Here is a 14294-nt window from a genome sequence, read left to right on the forward strand (position 1 = left end):
CATGGAAGGCTCTAGATTAGGTGGGGTCTACAGGGAAACTAGAAAAAATAATTTCAAATATTTGAATTTATTTTTTCCCTAACCGCAACCAAATGGTTCATAGGGTCTAATAGCTTTAGGTCTTGTTACCTTGATAATCAATCGTATAAAGTCAAAGAGATCGATCCATCTTACGCTTTAGATTCTTGGATCTAGGAGTTAAATAGATTTTATGGGATATGGCTGACGTGAATGAAAGAGCTAAGGGTGAAAAAAAAATCTGGGAGAATGGAAAAGGAATGGTGTCGACTTTTAATTAAGAAGAGGAAATGTGGAATAGCAGCAATGGGTAGGGCGCTCTAAGTTACATGCTCGAGCAATATACATATGTACTATATGTGAACATGTAAAAAATTTTTTTTGGAAGGTTAAAACATATTCAAAATTATTTTCATTAAGTGATCACTTACACCAGGCCATAAAAGGTCGTTAGTCCTATTTACCTCCAGATATCCAAATATCCTTCTCAAAAATACATCATGTCTCTTGGGATATCTCTTTATATATTCTCAATAATTATGCCTCGAGGATTATTTTAATTTTTTTCGTGAACAAAGATTTTGACATACCATATTTAGATATATTGAAATACAACATTTTGAGTATGTCCAAATGCTTGTTCACAAATCTGGATTATCTCCAATTATAGGAGTATTTTTCTCTTTTATTGACATCTCATATACAGACTTCCATATTCTTCTTCATCTTTGATGAGATGTCAATATAATAGTCTGAAATACGCTATTTTGATAACTACATACATACATACATCGTGGTAGGGGACTTTAGGGAATCTAAAATTAGGTTAGTATTGTTAGGCCCATTTTTGTATTCCCGCGGGAATCGAAAATGAATGAATACCAATAAAAGCTAGTTCCTTTCGGGTGCGGGTGTAGTTCTTCCGTAGGTCGGTTATTATCCCTTCGGGTGCACGTAGTGAAAAAGCTCGCCCGCCGAAAAAGTTTTATTTCACTGAAGTGAAAAATTTCTCGTATTTTTATAACGAAGGTTACGCTCGGCATAATTATGTCAGAAATTTACGGAAAAAGCAAAAAGTAATTTCAAATATGTCACAATGTTTCGTATTTTGCTACGAAATTTATTGGTGTTCGGAATTTGCCGGAAGGAAAATTTATCGATTAAATTTTTGTTACTTTTCATTACGAAATTAACTCGTAAGTTTATTTATCGGCTCTGTTTTAATTTGTTCAGAATTTTGTCCAAGTAAAGGCCGCAAGGAAATATATCAAAATGTTTTGAATGACTAACAACGGTGTGTTAGGGGATACCAATTTAACGGTTGATTAATCGATGATTAAATAAAGCAATGGCGAAATAAAATCAAATAAAAAAAAACAGAATAATTCAGTAATACCACTTTCGATAGGTATTATATAAGTATAATGAGTATAAGGTATTAATTATAATTATAAGGTTTAAATTAAGTGTTTTATATATATATATATATATATATATATAAATATATATATATATATATATATATATATATTTTTTTTTGGATATAAATATATATATATATATATAAATATATATATATATATATATATATATATATATATATATATATATATATATATATATATATATATATATATATATATATATATATATATATATATATATATATATATATATATATATATATATATATATATATATATATATATATATATATATATATATATATATATATATATATATTTATATATATATATATATATATATATATATATATTTATATCCAAAAAATAAAAAAATATATGTGTGTGTCTTTTAGTGATAATTTTAATTTTAACACAATTTTTATGATTACTTAATATAAATAAATATTTATTTTTACCATAAATTCAAAATAGAGAAGCATTTTATTAATAACGGTTTATTCAACTTTTGATATTAAAACATTTATTTTCATAACAGCTTTGATGTTGATATAAAATACATAATTGTGTTTTTAACTAGTTAAGTAAACAAAATCTGTTTTCATTCGGTTGAGAAATTCTGAAATAATAATCATATTAATTTTTTATAAAATAAATTCTGATTTTTTCCACACACAACCTTTTAGTTGCATAGTAAATCCCAATACCAGTTCAATTTCTTGGTTATACCTTAACCCAGCTTTTGATCATCGATATTACAAATTTAAGTTGCACCAAACGTCTGTCAATTTAGATTCGTTGCCAGATTACGAAATTTGAATAATGAAGGAAAGGCAATAAGTTATCTGGCAACACCTGGATGAAGAAAATTGGCTCGAATGCAGCCAAAGCGCGCGGCGCGCATGCGCACGTACGGATCCGATACCGTTTCGCGCTCTCGTGCCCAACAGCCATAAAGTAAAAGCGCGGGAATCATAACATTCGATTATTATTTTAAATTGCCGCGCTTAACTGGTCGATCGGACGAACAAATAAATCAACCCCGGTAGGTACTGAGCAGGTACTCGCCTAATGGGATGTTGATTCATTAAGGCCGGCCGGCGAATGTCTCGCGACACGTGACAGCTATTGTGGCGCGCTCTGTGACAAAATGAGTGCGAATGCCGTATTTTACACGCGCGTTACGAAATCGCATGGCGGTGGAAAATGCCCCCTTTCTCCTGGCGTGACTAGTTAGAAAATTATCCGCAAATTATGTTACAATGTGTTAAGGATTTTAAATAATAAAAAAAAAATATTTTATTAATATTTTCACAAGCCAAAGCGGTCCGTTATTCAAAATGGAAATAAAGTTATGTTGGAGTGATCTCAAATCGCCTAGTTATAAAAATTGTTTAACGTAGAAAAAACAAAGAATCTGCGATACACAGTTTCATAAATGAATTAAAATACCAACTTTTTCAAACTGTTCCAAACTTTGGTTAGTAAAAAACATTATCATTTGATTAAATGGTAAACTAAAAGGCCAAAATAAATGACTTCTTAGTTTTTGAACCACATCGTGTTAATGATCAGGTTAATACGATTTAGTGCCTTATGCATATGTAATATATACGCTATATCAACCTTAGGGTCTGCCACACTTTAAAAAAAAATGAATAAATAAGAAAAGAGGTCGGATAAAACAACTACTTACTTTAATAATATAAAATTTCAAAAAACCTTCAATTTAGACGTTTTTTTTTAAATTTCCATTCGCCTCTTTTGGTTCGCATTAAAGAAATTTCTTCACATGTTTAAATGTAAATTTAATTTAATGTACGATAAAAAAAGGTTGATGAATTGTGAAAAATAATATTTTATTGCAAATAATCACGCTATTTCAATGTTATCGCTGATGTAAAAAATCTTGATACAAGAGTCTGAAATAATTTTACTTACACGGCTGTATGTGAGTGTATGTAGGATATTATATAATAGTATAATTGATTTTTTGCGCGCCTTGCTCTTGTATAAATTTATCACGATTCGGAATCTAGCATCGCAAGCGTATTTTGTTTTTCAAATGTCTTTATTATTTATAATGAAAATATATTTTATTATCTTCATGTCTAAAACAACAAAAATTTATTGCTGCCGATACTGAACAGAAATGTTCAAGTTTTTTGCGTCTTGCAATTATAATACATGTATGCAAATCCATAAGTGGACTTTAAAAAGTGTGTAGATAGGTATGAAGTATATTTTAGCTAAGGTGAGTCGTGGTTTCGATTTAGATCTTTGGTATTGACAGTGTTGGACTTGTGTAGAATTTATGATATTATCGTTTCACAAACATCTCGTGGTCTCGAAACCTACCAACAGGGTAAAGGGTGAAGTGTTTGTATGTTCTGAATTGATATTTATACTTGTCAACTCATAACAAACTGCAAATTAAAATTGAAAACTGTGGTGCGAGAAAAAAGGATTGATATTCAAATGACACATTCAAGGTCAAATTTTTGTGTAAAATATTTTAGAAGTTTTATTTTTATTTTTAACTGATTGTACCCAGCCGCGTGTTGCCTTGGCTCGAATGTTAAAAAATATGAATTATGAACAAGGCAGTCGGAAACATTAAAAATGCTTAGTGGTAGCAGCTATTAAGAAGCACCTGTCCGCCATAAGCAATGTTTAATATTGCGAATGTAACTCATATTTTTAACAGATGGCGCTGCCATTTGGAAAAATCTGTTTAAAACATTTTTTTACCAGTCACAGGTAAAACATCTGTTATAATTTTATTTATTTAGGTTAATAAAAAATATGCCGGTAAAAGAATGTAACGTTATGTTACTAAGTATTTGGTCAATGGCATACGTACATGGTTTTTTTATTTTACTTATGGAGATAATAATTCGTTAATTCATTCTCAAAAAATGACATCGAGACCCTCTATACATAAAAATGATTTTGTATTAAAAACATAGAAAAGTTGTTGAAACAAATCTAAATAAAATATTCCTTTTAAGATTACTTTATGAGGTTGAAAATTTGATAAAACAATTATCTATTCCACTCCATTAATTCCTATACATTCCCATACATCTTGTCAAGTTTAGTCCCCTTACACTACATTCCGCTTGTGACCTAAAATAAATAAATAATTTCTTGAACTGATAAAATATGCACAGGAATGGATTGCTGAACAGCGAGCTTCTCCCGCCCGCGCCCCCGCCCTCACGTCGGCCGTGTGGCGGTCCGCTTAATAATTCAGGGCACCTAATTGATTGTGCTGTGTCCGGTAACCTTTGATTCGGTAATGATCACTTGGGATCATGTACAAGGCGGACATTACACACAGCGTAACGCTAATTAACTTTCAAAACTATCAACGTTACTTTTGAGAGTTAAAAAGTCTTAGGAAGGTAAAATTTAAGTGAAAAACTATTATTTCTTAAACATAATTCATGTAACCTGACTATTGTTATTGAATTTTCTTAAAGTCATACCGATGTATGAACTAACTTTATTGAGTTTACTAACCGTTTAATAAATGACAATCATACACTTAACAACAATAAAGTAGAAATCTTAAATATTCCTTATACGAAAAGTCATAATCTGCAACATTTTCAAACAGTAGAAATTCATAAAAATAAAAATAATAATAAACATATTATAAACAACATGACAACGACTAAAGCCTTCTCTCTATTGTCCATATTCCCACTGATAAAAATAATTTTTTTAAAACATAAATCGATAGCAATAATAAACGTCTCCTAAACCATCTTTATCCTTCAACGTCCCAAGGATACAATTAAAAAATTAGACTTAGTTTTACTTAGTGTACGATAATGACGGGAAATTCAACGATACACATATCGCAATATATATTTTATGAAATAGAGGTATTTACCAAGTGATTTTTTGGAGATTAATTTTCAGTTTAATGAGAGGTTACGTTTATATATGTATTTAGGGGGTTCATTTCGATGATTTGTCTAAACGGATATAGATTTGATGCAGTGCCCTTTGCATTCGGCGTGAATGAAGGTCAGAAGAAGAATTTTCCTAAAATTGATATTTTTTAAGATTTGGTTGAGAGAAATAATGTACTTTAATATTTTTTTTAAATCATTGTTTTTTTATCGGTTACAACTAATTTTAAATAATTAATTATGGCAAAAAAGAAGACCTATATACTGGGTCTAAAACTCGATTCAGTGGTTCCACTGTAGCACTGTATCGCTATTTATAGTGGTTGCAGACGAAGTAAAAATTGTCGCGATGATTCCCAACCCTCTACATAAAGAAGAAGAAAATATTAATCACCTTACAAATATTCGGCCAAATGTCCGTATGGCCAAATGTCCAAAAGCCAAGTGTCAATCGCCCAAGTGTCCGTCGGCTCCATTTAGGGTTATAACTTTACCAGCTACGTTTACATTTATGGTTTGCCATAAGTGTGAACCACTTCCGCACGCGATATTGATTGGGCAGACAACAAAGTAACACCTAAATAATAAATAAACATCTGAACAAATATTTACTTGGTCTTTTTTTAATAATGGGACGTTAATTATTAAATACTTATCAAAAAATATCAAAAATTCCCCAATAATGAATTATTTTACTAATTGAAATTTCATTGATCATAACGAAACGAGTTGCGTTCTCATTTATTTTAAGCACATGTGATACAAGACGATCCATAATTTTTATTAAAATAAGGTTTTACAATAAAGGGGATCAGGATTGGCCAGCTTAGTTTTGTATGGATTTTTCGATATAAAATAAATTTATAACGGGATTTGTAAAAACAGATATAAATGAAATATTTTAAGTTTTCATCGGAACTAAATGGATTTAATTTTCAATTGATATGAATCTTAAAACCCTTATGTATTTTGCTTAGTATTATATTTTCATTTGTACTGGTATCATCAAACCATTTTGTTCGTGTCTGAATAATTTTAAGTTTTTTATTTTATTTTTATTCCACTTTTATTAAAATTCCTAAATATGATATTGCGTGTTTAAAGACTTTCGTCTCTAGCAAAAAAATGTATAGTAAGGTTTAATGCTTTTTTTGACGTTAACAGTTTTTTTCTTCAAATGCTTGCTTCAATCCATTTGTGGTAATTTCTATAGACTTGATAATGGATAAACGATAAAACTATTAGCTGTTGATGGTTTTGTCTAGCACTATATAATATAAAGAATATAGAATATATCTAATCTATAGTGCAATATAAAGCATTTTTGTAACCATTCTATATTAATTGAAATAAAAATATGTACAGTGAAAATCAGATGTCATTCCAAATTCGGTTATTTTAACGATTCTTTTCTCTAGTTATTTGTAAAATTATATCATAATATACTACTTCTGTTTTCTAAGAGAAAGAAGTCATTTAATAAGATGGTTGTTAAATAATGGCTAGAGATAATGCATAAAGATATCAGAAATCACATTGGAATATTAATTGTTCTTAAAGAAATATATTTTAAATTAAATCTTGAAAAATAAATTAAATAATGTGTGTATGAATCAGGTAAGGAAATTAGATCTTATTTGATGCATAATATTTAATGATAAGAAAATGTGATGAAAATATTATTTTTAGACACATCTCGAAGGCGGGCGTATTTCTGTGTGTCGATCCAGCAAACCACAATAATGTCATGTCAGGGTATCGTCAGATCCAGAAGCCGATATTGGGAATACAACCGGCCCTTAATATTGAATGTCCGATAAGGGCTGCATGAATTATTGGTCGGGCGGAGGTACAGCTACCCGCGCTCCCCTAAGTGCCCTCACTCCACCCTATCCAGCTGGCAGTAGAGATCTAATTTTTTGATACCGCAGCCTCCTATTGCGAACAGAGGTCGAGATGTGTATCAACGATGAGTCAACGCTACCGCAATAGTATCACAATTTAGAGACGATTTTATTGACTTTCTAGTTTAACGTTTGAAAATACCTTCAAGGTAGCATATGTGATGTAATAAATAATATGTGATTGGAGATTCTTTATTACTCTACTATATTATTTTGAACTCAAAATCCTTAAAATATTAACGCAGATTTTTACTATTTGCTGTCAAATAGCTATTTTCTTTTAGTACCTACGTACTCACATTTTAATATCATAATTGGAAGGGTTATCGTCGAGTCGGGTCGTGGTTCCGTGGTTAAGGTTGCTAATCTATGTCAGAAATTTTAGGTTCATAGATTGAATTTATTTCATATTTTCAAACACATACACTTTAGGTTCACTTGAAAAGTATTGAATTGAAAGTGTTATTCACATATGTATAATGGAGGTGGGAGATCTGAATGAGATCACATCATCGGCCATGTCGTATTTGATTGCATATCATGTACAGTTTTCACAAAGATTTTGTAATTAAATATTGAAAAATGTATGCTTAGACATGGAACATTATTTTAAATATTGTAATTTGTAATTATTGTTTTCATTATTACAGCGTTAAAAATAATATTATATGTATCATAAGTAGGATGTATTTGATATTATAAACAATATACTGTATGGTAAATGTAACATAATAAATAAATAAATAATAACATTCTCCTTATCATTCATCATTTACTTTGTGTAAAATCACTTTAAAGTGGTATTACAAAAAGTAAACGATGAATGATGAGTGTTGTGTTAGCACACCACAATGTTAACAATGCTTTTAACCATCAAAAATAACATATTTAAAAATGAAATCTTATGCGATTTTGACATGCATGAATGTATTTTTTAAATAATTCAAAACATCATTTAAAAAAATGCCAACCGATATATTCAAATAGATCTTCATCCAAACAGGCTTTCCATCTGACGGTTGATTGCATTACATATACTTACCTTCAATTTATGCTTTATGTAGAATGTGTATCATGAAATAGTTGACGTATGTTAATGTGAGAGTGTAGGGGTGGGTACGTAAACTATTCCGGTAAATTGAAGTCCTTACATTCAAAACGTATGTATGAAAGCTGAAAATATGGGTTCGGATTTAATCAAAATTATAGCTTGAAACGTTCTTGTTCAGCACAATTTACATATACGTTATTTACGTAATCACGATCATAGAAAATTTATTTTTTTCTACATATAATGCATTATCAATGTAAATAAAAATATGAATTTTTGTTTGCTTAAAATTTCATAAAGTTAATTTAATCTCTTTACTATTAACAATATTAATATTATTTATTAAATCCGAAACTGGATTATTCACCCTAAGGGTGAGATGTAGATTTATAGGTATCTCCACTTGATATGAAAAATCTATCGTTCCTCTTTTCATGAAGATTATACGTTCTTTCATATAAAGATGAACGATAGATGTCAAGTGAGATACCTTTAAATATTCTTATATATTGTATTTGAACAGCGCATGTTTTATTTTCACCCGTGGCAGACAAAAACAATTAAAAAAATAATATTTTTTTTTAACAACATGGCAGCGCCATCTATTGAAAGTAAAAGCAACACGGGCAATACTTAACTCTATTCATGTTGGACTGTCGTAACTTTGCATTTTAAATGTTTTTTATTGCATTACAGTATAATAGATTTTCATTTTCCAATCCAACACAATATGTTTTTTTCTTTACCTATTTATTTAAGCAGACTGAGCCACAGCAACAGTTCAAACTTTTATAAATGAATATTTCAGTGTTGCTTTTTGTAGAGACACCTGTTCATAATATTCGTATTTACATTTAGAACAAATATAATCCAATAAATATAATCCCCTAACTCAATTACAGCATAATAATTACACATCCCGAAATAAGTAAAGTATTGATTTGTCACAAACAGAATAGTGAAGCTAAACCGATTTCAGGGGATTATTTTATTTACATGGGGGCACAGATAATGGGATTACCGAGGGATGTCGGGCAAAATAGTGCATTTACTAAATGTGCATTCATCGGGTGCAACCGTCATTAGATTGCTGACCAGATTATCATAACAGGGTAAACAGATCAACTCACATACATGCTTATCTAGATATTTCATCATCTGATAAGTACTCTACACTCCAATCATTGAAATACATTTGGTTTATATCTACGAGTATATCCTTAAAGCTGTGAATACCTAAAATATAGAGGTAGAGGTATATGTAGGTCACAACATTTTGGATTGGTCCAAATCCTTACTTACAAATCTGGGTTTTACCACTTATATTTACGTTAAAATACCCGACATTTACGAATTTTATGAAACGTTATGTATTGAGGACGGCCGAAAAAGACTTGGCACCATCAGATGAATCAGAACCTGAAATTTGGTGGTGTTAAAAGTCTGCGTAATCGGAGGGCATGTATGACTAGATGTGTGTTCATATGTGAAGGAGCGAGGAGTGTATTTCAGGACAGAAGAATGTGGCGTTCCATACTTTTTGCTTACCCCTGCGGGGAAACGGCGTGATTGTAGTAGTAGCAAATAGTAGTAGAAGTGTATTGTTATTGTATGTATTTTAGTTTACATACATATCGGCACGACTAATTTCTCCTTACCACATAAACTTTTTGGTTTGTCTTTAGTTTATCAAATTCTTGTTCACAAATCTAAATTATAATAATGTAATCTAGGTTTCACTTTGGAGTATTTTTTTTAATTTTTACATGTTTATTTAGATAATAAAGAATATGAAAGTCTGGGTATTTATTTTGGGTGTATAAAGTACTCACTTGTATATGACGGGTTGTAAGCTCCGTAAATACCCAGACTTCAATATTTTTCTTCATCTATATAAAGATATCAAAATGTATATGCAGGTACTTACATTTAGGTTAAAATACTTAACATTTTCCAATTTTATGGAATTTACTGTTTTTGTATGCAACTTAGTTCACATACGTATTATCGCGTTCAAGATATCGGCATGACTAACTCTCTTACCATATAAGGCAGATAAGGGATCTGACTTCGTGAATCACTTGAGGGGATTGTGATGGGATGCAGTTTTATAGGAGTATGTATAAGGCGCTGAAGGATCATATCTATAATGGCGTTTATCCTTGACAATAGTCACTATCTAGTCGTATTACTCAAATGCGCTTAAAGCTTTATCGAGTCCACACTCAGTGACCATAAAATCTTTCTGCTCAAGAAAGTTCATACAGCATTACCGATTTTAGAATATGATAAATAAAAGGTCTGGTTTTGAAAGTGAATGATACGGAAATAATATTTGTCACTGTTTATTATATTAAAAAGACAGAAAGTTATTGAAGTTGTTTTTTATGGAAGAAAAATTGTTACTGGATTACTGCTTAAAAGTACGTATAATTATATTATGCCAAACAAGCTCTTAAAATTAATATAAATTTAATTATCGTTATAAATTTTTAATATTCAACATTGACACCTACTTAAAGTGGCGAACGTTAAATGTAAGCAAAAAAGTGTTGTCTACCATGATTTCGTAGACAAAATATATTATCATTTATTGATTCGGTAGCAAATTTGTCGTTTTGTCCATGTTCCAAATATAAAAAAAAGTAAAGAAATAAAGAAAAATAATAAACGGCTCCTACCCCTTCTTTATCCTATAACGTGCCAAGGACATAACTCTAAAATTAAGACTAAGCTTTTCATACACCGTATGATGCATTCCGCATCATACGGTGTTTGAAAATGATATGGAATGCATTGAAATACGTTTCACAATGAATTTTAAGAAATAACAGTTAAAGTGAAAAATATGCGTTTGACTAATTTAATTATTACATACTTCCGTTTTTCCGGTTATTTTATGACTAAACAAGCATTAGCACATTTTTACGTATGTATTATCATTGAAAAACATCTGTTGTAAGTGCAAACCTTCACCTTCATTACTAGTCGATTGTTAGTTGGTTGGTTCATATCTATTCTTAGCAATATACTCGCCAACGCATTTTTATTATGCTCAAGACGTTTAATAAATAAATTTAAAAAGTGCATTGATCCTTTGCTGAGAAATATAATTATTCGATAACTTCGGATGATAGAGTAATGTTAAAAATTGAAGTATTATAAATTTAATATTCCTTGTTAGTAGTACCCTGAGGCAACGCGAATTCGCTAAATAAATAATAATAATCAAGACTTCCGGTATGCTAATCTTGAAATGCAGTGAAGTTGTAAGGGGAACGCCTTCTGTCGGCGCTTCTCCTCTCTTCTCTCTTCTCGCACTTCCGCAGTCTTCTACGTACCGTAGCAACCATCTTCGTACAGCGTAAAGGGAGATAAGCCTCTGTCAGCGATATGAAATCTGTAACCTCATATCCACTATTACTATTGTACATCCGCCTACAGCTCTGAGTGTAATAATCTGGAATGGGTGTTTTTATGGGTCTGCCGAGTGTGTCGTGCTTGTACGGAAGTGCGGAGTGGAAAGGCAGGCGATAGTCAACAGCCTTTAGAAACATAATATAGTAAGAGCAAAAACAGTTATAAATTTCCCTAAAAGGATGTAAATGTATGGTTAAATTCTACAGAAAGCCGTTTCCTTTGATAAACGGAATTAATAATACTGGTGCGAGTACTCCTAGCGAAGTAGGCTAATAAACAAGTGGAACTTCAACCAATATTTTCACAACATGTTAGATAGGTTAGTATATAATCATTTTGGCATCTTAACATAGATGAAGAAGAATATGGAAGCTGGCACCATTTGTCATAAACTACATAGTTTAAGTGATCTTTTTATCCACGTGTAATATTTACCATTCTACTCATAATTGGTAATCATACTTCTCAAATTTCGGAACTCTATGGTTAAAGATAGTAAGCTTTATTTAGCAGAGTCACTGTTAAACGTATACAAGATCCTTACCGAATTATTTTACATACTAGGAGACATCTGAAAACATACCATGTAAAATATCCAGACCTCCATATTCTTCTACATCTATGCTAAGGTATCAAAATGTAAAGTGGAGATGCCCAGATTTGTGAATAAGGATTTTTGGACCAACATGTTATGAATAGTATAAAAGCTCTCTACAAGATTTTAATCTACTAGTTCCGAGACGTACCCCTCTCTTCTTCAGGACAATCACTGTATCACCAGGTGTAAGTGTACGTATGTAAATAGTGCTATGGTAGTAGCGAAAAGTGTTGCTTGAATACCAGTGTAGTGATTATCCTGACGAAGAGACGAATAAATACACGCATTTTTTTAAACACTTAAACATCTTTTATTGATGATTTAACTATTCATCAATCAAGGCTATTTTTATTAGATAATATTTAAAGTCCACCAGCTTAGGTTTTTATATCTTTGTTTGTCTCTATGTTCAACTTCAAAGTCTGTAACAAAAATAAACGCAAAGCTACAATTTGAACATTTTTTTAATTATCCTTTTTTAGATTTTGGCCGCAGGATATCTATAGAAGAATGAACCCAAACCAACCCACTGAATTTTATACAGATTATAAACGTATCCTTCAATTTATCTATTCGGAGTTTAACATAAATCGGAGAAGAATGATCAATTTAATAGTTGAAGTAATCTAGACGTTATAATTAACTATTATTTTGTTTGAAAGTTTGAGTTTTAGGATTAACAGGAAACAAGCGGTAAAAGTATCGAATCAGGTAGATGATAAACCTGGTTTTCGTGTTTATTTTCGTGTAACGCTGAGTGTTTTTGCTGTACGGTGTGTGGGACGATGGTCGAACTATCAGGAATCTGAGATCAATTTTAATTATACGCCTCCACTTTTAATAATATTATGCAGTACACAAATACGTTAACATTTTCCTTAGGTCTTTATTTCATTTTTAGTTTTATTTTATTACAATTTCTTGTACAACAAGTTCATCGAACAAGACGAATTTATGTGTTTTTAGTACTTCAACCATACCATTCTATCCAAAGCTGATGTTTATTATATGAAACTCTTTATTAATAAATACACTCAATATTACAAGCGGTAATGACTTAAAAAACATAAGTTATTTTTATTATTATTTAAAATAATCAAACACTTTTAAAGAAATTATGACATCTTATTACAAATCGATTTTTATTTCAATTGACAGGTTCCATAAGCGAAAATTGCAACGTTAGAAGTACCAATATTAAAAATAAAACCATTGTTTAAACAAAAAATAGAAAATACTCTATTTTAACGTCGTAAATAATAACGACATGATTTTACACATTTAAAAGCTTAAAAAGAAACATCTTTTTATAATATTTGTAAAATTGAAATTAAGTATCTAATTTAATTGAGATTTTACTTCGAGTAATAGCTGTTTCGCCGTATTAAAGCTTTACCAGGAAAAATGGAAAAACAAAAAAATTTACAATTTTAGTAGATACCGTAATAGATTTTTATTAGGTACTCGGAATAATAGGTGGGTACGTATGAGGACATGCATGAAAGTGGAAGTGGCGAACATGTACATAAATCAATAAATAAATCAATTAGATTTTTTTAAATTGGCTTTTTTTCCATATTATTCGTCGGATATGCGAAAAAGTTTATAATATGTGTTATTATAGAAGGAATATTAGGAATTTAAAAGTTAATGTAGCTATTTTGTATTAACTATTAGTTAAAGGGATAAAATATTGTTGTTAGATTAATCATAAATAAGAAATAAATTATATGTTTAAACAACGTGCAAAATAATGGGAATTTCTTATAATATGCTGATAAAATTTTGCATATAACTCATTATAATTCCTGGGTTTACCATCCCAAAACTACAGTTATTTTCCCTCTTGGCATGCAGCCGAGAATTACAATGTTAAATTAATCACTGATACTCATCAAAATCATACGTCTTGTTATTTTCTTTCGGTTCTGTTGATCACAATACAGGATTAATGTG

This window comes from Brachycentrus maculatus, unplaced genomic scaffold, assembly GCF_059751285.1.
Source record: "Brachycentrus maculatus isolate JH-2025_06_01 unplaced genomic scaffold, ASM5975128v1 h1tg000255l, whole genome shotgun sequence".
Taxonomy (NCBI): Eukaryota; Metazoa; Arthropoda; class Insecta; order Trichoptera; family Brachycentridae; genus Brachycentrus; species Brachycentrus maculatus.